This window comes from Mirounga leonina, unplaced genomic scaffold (genome assembly GCF_011800145.1).
Source record: "Mirounga leonina isolate KUSES-001 unplaced genomic scaffold, KU_Mleo_1.0 Mir_173, whole genome shotgun sequence".
NCBI lineage: Eukaryota > Metazoa > Chordata > Mammalia > Carnivora > Phocidae > Mirounga > Mirounga leonina.
Window position 1 is genome coordinate 24398152 of NW_023270447.1, and position 14450 is coordinate 24412601.

Genomic DNA, 14450 nt, shown 5'->3' on the forward strand with positions numbered 1-14450 from the left:
ACTTCTTTGTCATAGTCTAGGTTTCAGCATAGGGGAATGGATATACATTAGAAACATAGTATTAAACACTGCTGTCCTTCTGCCTCTCAGGGCTGATTGTATCTACACTGTGTGTGTGTGTGTGTGTGTATTTTACTTCAAGGTGAAGGGAAATGGGGGACAGCTTCCTCCTAGTCCTAAAAGATTTCCTAAGAGTTTTAAAGATATTGTGCTTTATTCACAGACTTTGCATCTAGTCTGGATATAAAAATTGCTTTTATCTATGCACTATGCCAACAAGAGTGGTTTCATAATTTGAGAGGGCTAGGTTAGCTTAACTACTGAGCTGGAGGATGATATGTATATTTCAGATACAATGTAGGGATCTAATTGTTCAGTTTAAATTGGGTCAAAATGCCAGTAAAATGTTAAATTATTTTCTTTAATTTTTAAAAAGATTTTATTTATTTGTGAGCATGCATGCAAGAGAGAAAGAGAGAGAGAGCACAAGCAGGGGGAGCGGCAGGCAGAGGGAGAAGCAGGCTCCCCACTGAGCAGGGAGCCCAATGCAGGGCTCCATCCCAGGACCCTGGGCTCATGACCTGAGCTGAAGGCAGAGGCTTAACGACTGAGCCACCCAGGTGTCCCAAAATATTAAATTATTTTTATATGATATTCTAACATGCCATCTGTTTTCTCCCTTTAAGTTTATACTGGCACACCACTGTAACATCTGTCAACAAAACGGCCTTGAACTGCATAAAAAAACACAAGTAACTTTGTCTCTGGAAGTGATGCCCAGATAAACACGCAAAAAATTTCAGGTTGGGTGTGTCCTCAGCTCAACATAAAATGGACTAACGGTATGAGATATTTTCTAGTTATACTCGCGTCTTTAACAAACCTCATTTGGTTGATCTTCAAGAGGCAAGGATGGAATCTTAGAGAAGGCCATTCCACCTGTCGCATCAGAATGGTTAATGACCCTCTTGGTCAAGTCATCATTTCCCACGCCCCGGGGCAGTGATGTGCTGATGAGCTGCCTCGCAAAAACAAAAACCAAACCAAACCAACAACAACAATGACAAAAATCAATTCTGATTGATTTGTGGTATTTGCCACCTTCCGTAAAATAATACCCCTGCCGTGGCTGGCGTTGAGCTACCAGCAGGGACTGGCTTGCAAACTCCCGTACTTAACAGTGAGACGCGGTGAGCTGGCGGGAGCCGCCCTGCCACACTCCCACCCTGGGGCCTTATGCCTGCTCTTACTTCTGCCTGGAACGTTCCAGAGACCTTTTCTCCTTGCGTTGCAAACTGGTTCTTCTGCTAGCATTATTGGAATCCTCTGGTGAATTAAACAGTGATAAAAAGCACTTGGAAGAGTGTCTGGTATACAGTGAATGCTATTTAAGGGATGTTTATTAATATTCTTTTCCTTGACTGATCATCAAGACCAAATTAGGAGTTCATCTTGTGTGTGTGTGGCCTGCTGTGCTTCTCCTTGTGCGGTACCCTCCCCCCCCCCCCCCCCCCCCCCCCCCCCCCAGCACTATCCTGGCTTCCTTCTGGTTCTGGTTGGCTCAGGCTTCGTAATGTTTGCTGTCGCATCCCTGGCTAGCACAGTGCCCAGAAACTGGGAGACACTCAATGTATCCTTGTGAAATAATAAGTGCTAGGTCATTGAATCTGTTGTTTACTACCAGCGTGAATTAGAAATCAAGAGGGTCAGTGTGCATGTCAAGAAATGATTATGAGGAGCAGGTAGAGGGGATGAGGCAGTGATAGCTAAAGAAACTCTATTTTCTGAGGCTGTATAGGCTTTATTTGTGTTGACAGAAAGGGTATTCTTTGATCGGAGTAGCCAAATTGACTATGACTCAGGTTGAGGTCTGCTGGTGTTGCCATCGACAATTTCGTTATCATGCAGGGTAGTGACTTTCTTGGCATTACAAGGATGCTTGTAATTTCAGGAACTCTGTTTTTTCAAGATCCTTATCTTATTTATGTGTCTTTGGCGGGGGCAAGTAGGTAGAGGTTGTCTCTAAAATAGCTCTAATGAAATCTTTTTTTTTTTTTTTTTGGTTGACTATAAATGCTTCTTAACCACTTTGGAGTTATGGATTCCTTTAAAAGAGTTTGATAAAAGCTTCTAACCAGAAAAATGCTCTGTGCACATGCATACACCAATCTTACACACAATTCACTTGTGCACTTCCAAAGAACCCTAGTTTAAAGCTTCTGTCTTCATGCATTTTGTCTGATTTATCTTCATGACAATTCTTGAAGTTGGTAGGGGTGGAAGCAAAGAGTGATGAGTTCATTTGCCCAGAAAACTTAATGGTAGCAATTACATAATTGACCAAGATAATATAAATAACCTCACCTAGCCATCCAGAGTGACTACTGCAAATTGAAGTGCTATTTTAAGGGAACTTGCTTTTATTATGAGGTAATGTCTTCATTCATTCATTCATTCTTCCAAGGTTTTATTTAAATGTAAGTTAGCTAACATATAGTGTAGTATTAGTTTCAGGGGTAGAATTTAGTGACTCATCAGTTGCATATAACACCCAGTGCTCATTACATCACATGCCCTCCTTAATTCCCATCACCCAATTACCCCATCCCCCCACCCATCTCCCCTCCAGCAACTCTCAGTTTGTTCTCTGTAGTTAAGAGTCTCTTATGGTTTGCCTCACTCTCTGTTTTTATCTTTTTTTACTTTTTCTTCCCCTCCCCTGTGTTCATCTGTATTGTTTCTTAAATTCCACATGAGTGAAATCATATGGTATTTGTCTTTCTCTGACTGACTTATTTCACCTAGCATAATATACTCCAGCTCCATCCATGTCATTGCAAATGGCCAGATTTCATTCTTTTTGATGACTGAGTAATAGTCCATTGTGTGTGTGTGTGATATATGTATCACATCTTCTTATCCATTCATCAGTTGAAGGACATCTGGGCTCTTTCCATAATTTGGCTATTGATAATCCTGCTATAAACGTTGGGGTGCATGTGCCCCTTCAAATCAGTATTTTTATATCCTTTGGATAAATACCTAGTAGTGCAATTGCTGGGTCAAAAGGTAGTTCTATTTTTAACTTTTTGAGGAACCTCCTTACTGTTTTCCAGAGTGGCTGCACCAGTTTGCATTCCTGCCAACAGTGTCTTACCTTTCTATGCAGCCTCGCCAACATCTTTTGTTTCCTGTGTTGTTAATTTTAGCCATTCTGACAGGTATGAGGTGGTATCTCATTGTGGTTTTGATTTGTATTTCCCTGATGCCGAGCGATGTTGAGCATTTTTTCATGTGTCTGTTTGCCATCTGTATGTCTTCTTTGGACAAATGTCTGTTCATGCCTTCTGCCCATTTCTTAACTGGATTATATAGGTATTTTTGGGGTGTTGAGTTTGATAAGTTCTATATAGATTTTGGCTCCTAGCCCTTTATCAGATATGTCATTTGCAAATATCTTCTCTCATTTAAAGGTTGCCTTTTAGTTTTGTTGATTGTTTTTCTTCACTGTGCAGGAGTTTTTATCTTGAAGTCCCAGTAGTTTTTGCTTTTGTTTCCCTTGCCTCCAGAGACCTATCTAGTAAGAAGTTGCTGTGGCCAACGTCAAAGAGGTTGCTGCCTGTTCTCCTCTAGGATTTTGATGGATTCCTGTCTCACATTTAGATCTTCCATCCATTTTGAATTTGTGTATGGTGTAATAAAGTGGTCCAGTTTCATTCTTCTGCATGTGGCTATCCAATTTTCCCAACACCATTTGTTGAAGAGATTTGTTTTTTTTTCCAATGAATATTCTTTCCTGCTTTATCAAAGATTAGTTGACCATATAATTGTGGTTCCATTTCTGGGCTCTCTATTCTGTTCCACTGATCTATGCGTCTGTTTTTGTGCCAGTACCATGCTGTCTTGATGATGACAGCTTTGTAATAGAGCTGGAAGTCCGGAATTGTGATGCCTCCAGCTTTGGTTTTCTTTTTCAACATTCCTTTGGCTATCTGGGGTCTTTTCTGGTTCCATACAAATGTTAGGATTATTTGTTCCAGCTCTGTGAAAAGTGCTGGTGTTATTTTGATAGGGATTGTATTGAATGTGTAGATCGCTTTGGGTAGTATAGATATTTTAACAATATTTGTTCTAATCCATGAGCATGGAATGTTTTTCCACTTCTTTGTGTCTTCCTCAATTTCTTTCATTGGTGTTCCATAGCTTTCAGAGTACAGATCTTTTATCTCTTTGGTTAGGTTTATTCCTAGATGTGGTTTTGGTGTAATTGTTAATGGGAGCAATTCCTTGATTTCCCTTTCTGCTGCTTCATTATTGGTGTATAGAAATGCAACAGATTGCTCTACATCGATTTTATAACCTGTGACTTTGCTGAATTCATGTATCAGTTCTAGCAATTTTTTGGTGGAGTCTTTTGGGTTTTCTACATAGTATTATGTCATCTGTGAAGAGTGAAAGTTTGAATTCTTCCTTGCTGATTTGGATGCATTTTATTTCTTTTTGTTGTCTGACTGCTGAGGCTGGGACTTCCAGTCCTATGTTGAACAACAGTGGTGAGAGTGGACATCCCTGTCGTGTTCCTGACCTTAGGGGAAAAGCTCTCAGTTCTTCCCCATTGAGAATGATATTTGCTGTGGCGTTTTTGTTATGGCCTTTATGATGTTGACGTTTGTTCCTTCTATCCCTGCTTTCTTGAGGATTTTTATCAAGAAAGGATGCTTTATCTTGCCGAATGCTTTTTCTCAATCTATTGAGAGGATCATATAGTTCTTATCCTTTCTTTTATTACTGTGGTGTATCACATTGATTGATTTGGAGATATTGAACCAGCCCTGCAGTCGAGGAATAAATCCCACTTGATCATGGTGAATAATCCTTTTGATGTAATCTTGAATTCTTTTAGCTGGTATCTTGTTGAGAATTTTTGCATCCATGTTCATCAGGGATATTGGTCTGTAATTCTCCTTTTTAGTGGGGTCTTTGGTTTTGGAATCAAGCTAATGCTGGTCTCATAGGATAAGTTTGGAAGTTTTCCTTCCATTTCTATTTTTTTGGAACAGTTTCAGAAGATTAGATATTAATTCTTTAAATGTTTGGTAGAATTCCCCTGGGAAGCCATCTGGCCCTGGACTCTTGTTTGTTGGGAGATTTTTGATTACTGATTCAGTTTCTTTGCTGGTTATGAGTCTGTTCAGGTTTTCTATTACTGTTTCATTTTTGAGAGTTTATATATTTCTAGGAATTTATCCATTTCTTTCAGACTGGCCAAATTTTTGGCTCATAATTGCTAATAATATTCTCTTAAAATTGTTTGTATTTCTGTGGTGTTGGTTGTGATCCCTCCTCTTTCATTCATGATTTTATTTCTTTGGGTCCTTTCTCTTTTCTTTTTGATAAGTCAGGCAGGGGATTTATCAATTTTGTTAATTCTTTCAAAGAACCAGCTCCTAGTTTCATTGATCTGTTCTACTGTTGTTTTGATTTCTATATCATTGATTTCTGCTCTAATCTTTATTATTTCCCTTCTTCTGCTCGTTTTAGGCTTTATTTTCTGTTCTTTTTCCAGCTGCTTTAGGTGTAAGGTTAGGTTGTGTATTGAAACTTGTCTTGCTTCTTGAGGTAGGCCTGTATTGTGATATACTTCCCTCTTAGGACTGCCTTTGCTGCATCCCAAAGGTTTTGGACTGTTGTGTTTTCGTTTTCATTTGCTTCCATGTATTTTTTTTTTAATTTCTTCTTTAATTTCCTGGTTTAACCCATTCATTCTTTAGTAGGATGTTCTATTTTTTTTTTTAAGATTTTATTTATTTGAGAAAGAGAGAAAGCATGAGCAGGGGCAGAAGGAGAGGGAGAAGCAGGCTCCCCACTGAGCAGGGAGCTTGATGCAGGGCTTGATCCCAGAACCCTGGGACCATGCCCAGAGCCAAGGGCAGACACTAAATCTACTGAGCCAACCAGGCGCCCCTAGTAGGATGTTCTTTAACCTCCATTGGCTCTTTCTGAAATTTTTCTCGTGGTTGACTTTAAGTTTCACAGCATTGTAGTCTGAAAATATGCATGGTATGATCTCAGTCTTTTTGTACTGGTTGAGGCCTGATTTGTGACCCAGTTTGTGATCTATTCTGGAGAATATTCCATGTGCACTCAAAAAGAAGGTATGGATGAAAAGCTCTGAATATATCTGTGAAGTCCATCTGGTCCAGTGTGTCATTCAAAGCCACTCTTTCCTTGTTGATCTTCTGCTTAGATGATCTGTTCATTGCTGTTGAGTGGGGTATTAAAGTCCCCTGCTATTATTGTATTATTATCAATGAGTTTCTTTAAGTTTGTTATTAATTGACTTATGTATTTGGGTGCTCCTAAGTTGGGGGGCATAAATATTTACAGTTATTAGATCTTCTTGTTGGATAGACCCCTTTATTATGATATAGTGTTCCTCTTCTTCTCTTACTACAGTCTTTGGTTTAAAATCTAGTTTGTCTGATATAAGGATGGTACTCCAGATGAGTAATATCTTAACCATTTTATCAAGTCCTAGAACCTTTTGCAGTTTCATTTGGACACACCATGTTGGGAATTGTCATTGTCATTCTTGTGTTCATTGCTCACTGTTGCAAACAGACAACTGGATGAGTTTTTAATTGGCCCAAGACCTAATAAATGTATCAAATTCAATCTTTTCAATTTTATAATAAAAACTGCACACCAAATACAGGTGTTATCAATCTCTGAGCTTTCTCTGAACTTTCTCATGTTTCTGTTAATGGAGGGTGGGTGTTACAGAGGAGGGCAACAAAAACCATTTAGTTTATATTTTCAGTTCATTTTGGAAGCTGGTTTCTTTTCCTAATTTTTTTCTTGCCCATGTGAATAGTTTGATGCATTTCTATTCCCTGGAAACAAATCATGGCAGTGGACGTAAGCAAGTCATGTCATCTCTAAAAGGAGGGATTAAGTTTGGAGTTTCTGATGTCTCTTCTGTTTCTAACATTCCATGGTTGTCTGATTCTGTCTTGGAGACTTTGGGGAGGCAGGAAAAGGCCAACCAGGATTAAACATGTTCTTTAGATAATCAACTGTTTGTACTTGAGCAATGAAATATGAAAAACTTCTGTTCTCAATCTCTTACCAAGTTTCACAAGAATAGTGAGAGATTGATCTCTAACCATGTTGTGGATAAGTAGAGGTATCAGAAATGAAATACTAAGTCTTACATAATGATGCGCATTTCAGGAAGAAAAATGGAATATTCTGAAACAAAATATCCATGTGAATGACTTTCCAAGGGGAAAGATATAAAGAACCTCTTCACCAGAATTAGAATATTTCTTGGGCATCAACACGGCAGACACACTGCTGCAATGAATCTCTTTGGAGATGACAATGTTATAAGCATCTTGAGACGTAAGTGTGACTTAAAAAAAGCCCAGCAATATCATCAGTGAGTCCGGTACCGTCAAGCTTCTTTTCTCTAGAAGTTAATTCTATTTATTTAAAAGGATCCTCCAGGATATAATTTTGAATGTTGTCAGGAACAACAGGAGTTTTTTTCCCTTATGTCCAATTCTTCCAAATCCCTGGAGACAGCATAAACATACACAATATTCTGTGCCCCTGTGTGTTCAGGGGGAAAAAGCTTGTCCACTCACATGGTACCAGATATCTGAGTTAATTCTCCATATGTCCTGTGACTCACTTCGTAACAGTAAACAAATCATACTTAAGAATGGAAAAATCTGAGCGATGAGAGATTGGAATTATCTGGAGCCTTGGCTGAACAGCTTGAAAGATTTTTTTTAGAGCTGTTTTAGAGAGAGCTTACCTCTATGCTCCTGCCTGTACACATATACATAAGATAAGGATCTTGAAAAAGCAGGGAGAGAGCCCCTGAGTATACGCCAAACCCAGAAGAAGGAAAGATAGTTCCAAAGAAGGAGCTAAGTCCAGCAGCACAGGTTGTGATGGCTCTTTATCTCCATACAAGGGAATGTTCCAGCCCAAGGCACTCTTCAGCAGTTGCTCAAGGGTCAACAAACCACTCGCAACTGCCTTTCCCAACACTTACCTATCTCTTACCAGCTGTGTTGGCCAAGTTACTGAACCTTGCTGAGTTGTTCCCTCATCTGTAAAAGAGGAAGTAGTAATAATAATGACAGTAGGAATACATACTTTGTAGGGTTTGAAGATTAAATAAGATAATGAATATTAAAAAAAAAAAAAAAAAACCTGCTAGTAGTATTCCTAGCACATAAGTGCTCAGTAAATGTTATCAAAAAGTCAAGGACCTGAACTTCAGTCTGCCCCCAGTGCTATGTTTTCTGGGTGGGAAGGAAGTAGAGACATTCACTTATCCATTTCACAAACATCTTATCGACTGTCTTTTATGCATCAGACACTATTCTAAGTAACAGGAATTCAGAGATGAAGAAGAAAAATTAAATCTCTTCTGGATGGTTAAGATGACACTAAATGAATAAATATATGTTGGGGAGAGAAAGGGGGCTTTGCCTGAGCAGTCTGGTGATTGGCTAGGGGATTACTGAGGTGGGGACACTGGAGCAGAAGCAAGTAGGGGATGGAAATCGGGAGCTTAACTTCGACAGGGTGAGTTTGAGATGCCTGTTAAATGCCCAAATGCCAGTATGAAGTAGATCATTAAATGTTCAAATCTGGAGCTCAGGTGAGGGGTGATGGTGAAGATAGAAAGCTGGGGTTCATAAGCATATAGGTTGTATTTGAAGTCATGGGACTGGATGAAATCATTCAAAAAGTGAGTATGGATTAAGAAGAAAAGAGGTCCAAGATGGAGCGCTGAGATACCAGCACAGAGGTCGGGAAGAGGAGGGCATCCTGTGAAGAAGGCTGGGAAGGAATGGCCACATCCCCACTGATGGTCGCAGATGCTGAGTCCTAGGATGGGCTCCTTTCTGGCCCGCAAATCCCATGGCCTCATCCAGGCCTCAGACCAATGCAGCCTTTGCCGCAGCCAGCAATAAATTTAAAGGGATTAATACAGAATAAACTGAGGGCATTGTAATACTCAAGACATATTCATTAAATAGTATGTACGAATGACTGAATAAATGAATATTGACAGATTTAATTTTATTCCTCTTTAAATATTTACAAACCCTTACCTGCATTTGATTTTTCTCCCTGGAGAGAAGATTGCATTTGCTTCATTTTAAGGTCTGTCAGAGGCAATTTTTGCTAAAGCCAGAAATTTTTTCTATTAGCTTTGATGGCTTAAACCTTCCAGAACTTTATAAACTAATAATGAAAATATTTGGTTCTTAAATAAAGGGATGTGCAAAGTTTATATCTTACAATTTCATTGAATAAGATATTAGAGGTACCATCTACTAATAATATGCATTTATTCATTTCATTATGAAACCAAAACTTACGTAATGTTACTATTAAATCCCTTACATGTGCAGAACACACTCTTAGCTTTGTGGAGGATCTGGTAATTGATACTCCAGTAAGAACAGTAATGAAAATTAGTATTAATATGTATCAGGTACAAAGGACTTTACATGCATTTCCTTGTTTTCATGATTCTCCTAGCATCCTGTGAGAATGAGACTATTGTTAGGTTGTCATACAACATAAAAATTCACAGACCACATTCTTGTGGTCTAATGATTAGAATTAGGCAGAACTGAGATTTGAACCCAGCTCTGTATGATTGCGGAGCTTGAACTCTTGCTCACTCCGCTCTGTGACCCCTTTTCATGAATCATCATCAATATTAATTTTACTTATAGCATAAAACAGAAAACATCATACAAACTTGGCCAACGTAAGCATGTGTCTCCAACCAAAACAACATCGCAGTGAAATTCTGGAATTCAGACCGAAGCTGGAGGTAATCCCATTCAAGTTTCTATCAAAAATGGTAACGTTTTCTGTGACACCTTCTGGAAAGCGCGAGCCGGAAGGTGGGGGACACGGGCCTCTGGACGAGGCGCAAGCAGCACACGGTGGTGGGGGGTGGGGGACAGCGCCCCAGGGAGGACCAGAGCGGCAGCTCTCCCGCGGGCAGGGTCCAGCCGCAGCAGCCGCCACAAAGTCGCAGGCACAGGCAGCCTGCGTATCCCCGCCGCCTCCGCAGCAAGAGCAAAAGCAAACACTCTTGGAGGAAAACAAACCGCAGCACAGAGGGTCTTGGGCAAAACGAGCCGCAGTACCGCGAGCAGGGACAGCCGAGGTGCAGCCAAGCAAACGCGGTCAGGGGCGGGGAGGGGGGCAAGGGGAGTCCTTGGCGTCCTCACAAAGGCAAGGGACTAAAGTTGGTGGTAATCGTGCTCCAGTTCAAGGATTGAGCTTCACATATCTATTTGCAATATGCTGGAGAGGTACTGTATCTGAATCTATGACTAGTCACTGGACGTGTTTTAATGAGATAATATATATATGTATTAAAGTGCATTGTGGACAGCGACATGGCAGCTAAAGATAATTACTTATACTGTTGCTGTTAATGATGTGATAGTGATCACAAATATTATTAGTATTTAAAAGCGTAATTTAAAAACTCCATACCAAGGAGACTATTGGTTATTTTGCCATTATTAATTCAATATGTAATTTAAATGGGCCCTGTTTCCCATCCTTTTGGATTCTGTGAATAGTCACCATATGGTAAGGTTCTGACCTCGTGAGGATGACCAACTGGACTTTATCTAATAAATCTGAGCTCAGTGAGGCTAATCATTCTGTTTGTGATTCCATTGCTTTGCCCCCTTCCTTTGCTTTCCATAATGATTCTGCCTGTTGTCAGAATTCTTAACATGATCATTTTGTTGCCCATTACTAGCTCTTTTAGTTTTTTGTTAGATGGCATTTAATGAGGCTTCAGTTTTGATTATAGAGTGGATACTTTTAAAAAATTTTATTTGGCTCTGTTTCTCTGCTTAAAATTACAGCTGTACGGTGTCCTGTTTCATCAAGCGGTATCATCCGTAGCTGATTTCCCTTTGCTCAAAGATTCCACTGGAGAGCTGCCAACTAAAATTCAAATTGTCCCACAGATATAAGACAGGTCTTATTCCTCAGTGAATTCCAATTCTGAAGGAACACGTCTTCCATTGATGAAGCAAGCAAGCAAGCCCTAAGCAGGATCACCCAGGCAATAGAGATGGGATAGTGATGGCCACAGCTGTTTCTCATTCATGCTAGAACAACTCATGACATTTTTTTTCTTGCACTGGAAAGGGATATTAAAACACACACACACACACACACACACACACCTGGGAGCCAGGATTAGAAAACTTAATATTTTAATCAGAATTTTCAACTATAAGAACTTTAAAATTGGTTTTGAAACAAAAACAGTATGCCATAACATTGCAAAATACTCTTATTGCCTAGTAAAAGCACACTATAAATTATAAACTGTTTTCTACACGTTTGATGTTATATCGGGTAAAAGCCCGATTACTTCTGAGGACTTGGTCTTCATTCAAAATAAGAGATTACACCGCCAAAGTTTTAGAGACAACCCCCTGATGTACACATAAACTGTCAAGGAAATATTTGCAGACTGTCAGAGGCATTTCTGTCAATTCTATGAAAAGATTTTGCATCCTAGTGTCTTCTTGAAGTTTATTCTGGTTGCTTTTGGATTAAAAAATGAGAGCTGTGAAAAGCAAAGAGAGGCAAAGCGGCCCTAGGAACAGCCCCCAGAGCGTCAGCAGTTCCAGGGACACCTCTGTCCCTGTTGGTCCCCGCTGTTTGGCAGCAGGTGAGTGGACACCTTTTCGGCGCTGTCCATGCATGCAGACAGAAGCCATTTTAAAGTGTTAGGGTGACAGGTTGTCAGCTTTTTTCCTAAACTTCTCTAATTGGAGTACCAAGGACACATTGTCTCTGAGTCTCTGCATGCAAGATGGACTGGCTCCAGTAAGATAGGATTTCAAGAGATGGGTGTAAAGTCCTTTCTACATTAAGCAAATTGACTGCATGCGTACAAGACGGAAGAGAACCGGTTGAACAATACTTCTGCCAAACAGACATAGTAAGAGGGTCATGAATTTGTTACGAGCCAAGAGGTATATCACTGCCCAGAAAGCTAAGACGTCATTACTGCCCCCAAAGCACTAAGGCATGTCAGCTCATAGGAGGTAACAATTTTGCCGTCTGCTGCATTGGCCGGATCATGCCTGAGCTGGAATGCACAGATTAGCTGTGCACCATGTCCTTAAAGCTCATCAAAAAAGGGTCCCGGTGGATGGTGAAAAGTTTGAAAACTATGTTATATGACGAACAGTTGAGGGAATTTGATTTATTTAGTCCAGACAAGGAAAAATTTGGGAAGCAGAAGAGGAGGAGATATTGGTTGTTCATCTTGAATACCTGAAGAGTACCTTGTGGAAAAGCTATTGTAGTTGTTCTGGAGGTCCCCCCAAAGGAAAACCCAGGGCCAATTAGGGTAATAGTAGACAATTTCCAGCTCAAGGTTAAGAAGCTTTTTGTAATTATTACTTTCCCTACAGTAGGCTGGGCTGCTTACTGAGTGGGGTGGTGACCTTGTGATACTGGAGGACCCCAGTAAGGGCTGAACACTATTGAGTACGGGAGGGGAAGATGGGTGTAAGGTGGGACTCTGAGAGCTTCTATTCAACGTGTGGTAAGAATGGCCCCTGGAGATTCTGGGAGCTATCCTGGCCCATGCTGCACAGTCTTATGGTAGAGTCTTGGATTGTGTCACCCTAATGGTGCCTGTTTTCTCCATCGCGGCAAAGCTGACTGTAGTCTTGTTAGCTAATCTAAATCACCATCTACCAAAATAACACTGCTGTGTTGCTGAAAATGGCCCTGGGTTGCTGTGTTCCTCCATCTGAACTGATGATTCTTGCTCAAGGGCAGCGAGGGATGGGGATCCCAAGCATGTGACTGGCCTGAGCCTTGCTCTTCTCAGCTGTGGGATGGAGACTGAATAGCATACTTAAGATCGTGGCCTTTGGATACACTGCCTAAGTTCAAAGCCTAGCTCCACACCTTACTATCTGTGTGAAAGTGTTATTTGACTTCTGGTGCCCCTTCATCTGTAAACTGGAGATGACAATAGTTGAGTCTGTCTCATGGGTTGTTGTGAGAATTAAGTGAGCAAAGGGGTATTACCTACTTTGAACAGAGCCCACTGCTATTTTTATATTCCATGTGTAACCTATCTGCCCCAAGCCGACACCTGTCCCCTTATTTTCAGACAACCTCCTCCTGTTCCCCCCTTGACCCTGAATTCCTGAGGCTCCTCTTGCAGTTCTGGAACATTTTGAGGATTTCTGTGGTTTAAATTGGGTTGTTTCTCAGCTTTCCCTACTGTTGGGGTATGGCGTACTTACCCTCGTGTTTTCCAGCTTCCAAAATTATGTTGCTGTCACCTCCTTGTCTTTATGGGCTTCAGTTTTTATTGTAGTTTAAGCACGAGAGGAAGCAAAACTAGATGTTTGTATTTGACAAGATGGAAGAGCAGGATAAAAAGTTAGAGACCTTGAAGTGCTGTTTTTCAAAGCTAGGAGGGCACAAGATACCACAGATAGAGATCAGGGCACTTGTGACAAAGCCTGATTAGGACACTAAGAGGTGGAATCTCTAAAAAGTAATGAAAATTTTTAAAAAAGATTATAGTAAATGATGATAAGCTGCATGTCTTCTGACCCTTAATACAAAGAAAAATTTTAAATAGCAATTGCCCTTGAAACTTTTAGGAGAAAACTTGCATTCTCTGTCCCTTGAATTTGTAACTCTCGTCCTGTCTTTAAAATGTAACACCCCAGGTGATAACCAAAACATTGCCCACAGGGACTAAAGAAAGAAAAGGTGGGGGAAAGGCTTTTTCAAATACAGACTGCTGAAAATGATAAGGAAAACAACTCTGTAGGTAGGGAAAGGAGGAGATGTATGAGAAAGGTATAAGGAATGAAAATACATTTTTACTGAGGGGAAAAGTAAAAGCAATATTGTCCTAAATTGAGATTGGTTTTTTAGAGAGGAAAAACGTAGAACAAAATCTGAATGAAAAAGAAAGTTGTGGAAGGTTTGTGAAGCGGAATCTTTGGAAAGGAATTTTATGGGTGGTCAGGACTGATGAAGATTGGAATAAATGAGTTTAAAAAGTACACTGGTATAAGATTGAAATGTGGTTTTCTCTCAATTAAAAAGACAACATTTTTTTGTATTGTTGGTCTGCTCTTGATAAAAAATTATAAACAAAGTTTTATAATGAATTAAATTTAAAAATGATAAAGTTTATAGTTAAATTAAAAACAAGGTTTGTAGGTGTTGTCTTTACCAGGTGTATAAGAAACTCCCATCAGATCTTTAACCATGGCCATTTTTAAGTCTGTCACTTGCAGAGTTGCTGTTTTCCTCAGGAGATTCATAGAAAAGACTTGGACAAGTACAGGTTTCTGGTAACCAGGATCAATTTGCCTTCATGT

The 14450-nt window shown here is 40.0% G+C and overlaps 1 long non-coding RNA gene across 2 annotated transcripts; it reads left to right on the forward strand.

The window, feature by feature from the left end:
• Positions 1-607: 607 nt before the first annotated feature.
• On the forward strand, positions 608-11212 carry LOC118019219. 2 transcript variants are annotated; one of them, XR_004681625.1, is made up of 4 exons: positions 608-842; positions 7234-7404; positions 9771-9871; positions 10932-11212. It is a non-coding gene; the product is annotated as an uncharacterized LOC118019219 (long non-coding RNA). The 2 variants fall into 2 exon arrangements; XR_004681624.1 differs by lacking the exon at positions 10932-11212 and having other exon boundaries at positions 9771-10018.
• Positions 11213-14450: the final 3238 nt, after the last annotated feature.